Below are 2084 nucleotides of genomic sequence, written 5' to 3' on the forward strand. Positions count from 1 at the left end.
AGTACATCACGTCATTCGTACACTTAGTGATGCAGTAGAAATATAATAAACGTTAATGAATGTTGATTCATGCACGAATATCCATTAATCAACCTTCAAAATCCATAGAATTTTGGAAAATACCAATTAGTATTATTGAATATTAAAAGCTGATTAATAAACATTACCACTAAGCTAACTTTCAACTTTTTTAAATTAAAATTCAAAACATAATTGTTGAGAGTGGGATTTGAACCCACGCCCTTTCGAACCAGAACCTTAATCTAGCGCCTTAGACCAACTCGGTCATCTCAACTTTTATCAATTTTTCTAATTTTTTATAACATATGGATACAACTGATCTTGCTTGGAAAAGTAATATTCAAATTTGTAAGTAAATCTGGATGTCTTTAATTAAAAAAATATATCTTTACAAATGGAAAAAACTTGGTATAAATATTTGCAAAAATTTTAGGCCTAATATTCCTCCAGCCCCCTTAACTTGTCCAAATTGATTATTTTACCCCCTCAAGTTATCGAATATCCTATTTACCCCCTTAACTCCATAAAAGTGGTATTTCTCATCCCCTCAACTTGTCCATTTATCCCCCCAACTCATAGAATATCCTATTTACCCCCTTAACTCCATAAAAGTGGTATTTCTCACCCCCTCAACTTGTCCATTTACCCCCCCCCCCCCCCCCCCCGAACCCCCAACTCATAGAATGTCCTATTTACCCCCTTAACTCCATAAAAGTGGTATTTCTCACCCCTTACAATCCGTCATCGAGGCCTAAATTGATACGTTTTTTAAACGTTAAACCTATATTGGTGCTATTTTGTACGTGGAACCTAAATTGATACTTCTCCAAAATCATAGACCTATTTTGGTACCTTTTCCCTACATATAATGTCTTCAACTTGTTTATATTAATGTTCTTGTTATTTGTTCTTTTATTCATTCTTTTCTTTTCAACTGTTTTTGCTAGTTGAATTTTGATTATCTAATTATTGTAATACAATATTATTATAATAAACACATGAAGGATCAATATAATTATCAAATTAAAACAAAATAAAAAGTTGATATTAAAAATATATATTTTCAAACTCATTTGAATAAGTGCTATTAATTTTGCACTATAAATGGGTAAGAAATACCACTTTTATGGAGTTAAGGGGGGTAAATATGATCATAAGGGGTGAGAAATGCCACTTTTATGGAGTTAAGAGGGTAAATAGGACATTTGATAAGTTGAGGAGGGGTAAAATGACTAATTTGGACAAGTTAAGGGGGTGAAAAATACCATTTCTATGGAATTAAGGGGGTAAATAGGACATTCGATGAGTTGGAGGGGTAAAATGATCAATTTGAACAAGTTAAGGGGGCTGGATGAGCATTAGGCCAAAATTTTATACTAATACAATTAAAACTATGAGATTTATTTTTATATTTTATCCTATATTTTAAATCATATAAATTAGATGTTATATAAATATATATTATCTCCAATTTTTAATATATGTGTTTTAAAGTTTTTCAATAAAATTAATAAAATATTTATTAGACTATTAAGATGACTAATCTATCTTCAGTATTTCTCTTCTAACACTCTACTTTCGATAAAAAGAAAGAATTTTTTCTTAAGTATTTCGCCTTAACTTGAATTATCTCCATTAAAACTAACAATCTCTTTTACATAATTTATCAAATGTACATTGATAACATAAAGCTCATATAAAAGAAAAATGATGATGTACCAAAATAGCCTTAAGATTTTTGAAGTAAAGTTAATTTAACTCTCACGTGAAAAATAGTAACAATTTCAGTTCTAGAGTTTATCTAGGAATAGAAGAAGAACCTCATGTAAGATACGTCGACAAGCTGCTACGTCCCGCTCAAAAACAAAAAAAATCATAAAATTGCTTGAGCAATTCAAAGACTATTTCGGGTGGAACTAAGGTAAAATGTCGGGACTCAGTAGGGAGATAGAAGAGCACAAACTTCCAATAAAACCTGATTTCAAGCCATTCCAGCAAATAGCATGAAGAATGAGCAATGAGGTTGAAGTGAAGGTCAATGAAGAAATTGAGAAATTGCTCGA

General features: G+C 30.8%; 1 non-coding gene across 1 annotated transcript; it reads right to left on the reverse strand.

The window, feature by feature from the left end:
- Positions 1–214: 214 nt before the first annotated feature.
- TRNAL-AAG (transfer RNA leucine (anticodon AAG)) lies at positions 215–295 on the reverse strand. The gene has a single exon. It is a non-coding gene; the product is annotated as a tRNA-Leu (tRNA).
- Between the last annotated feature and the right edge of the window lie 1789 nt (positions 296–2084).

Source organism: Euphorbia lathyris, chromosome 2, assembly GCF_963576675.1.
Source record: "Euphorbia lathyris chromosome 2, ddEupLath1.1, whole genome shotgun sequence".
In the NCBI taxonomy this organism is placed as follows: domain Eukaryota; kingdom Viridiplantae; phylum Streptophyta; class Magnoliopsida; order Malpighiales; family Euphorbiaceae; genus Euphorbia; species Euphorbia lathyris.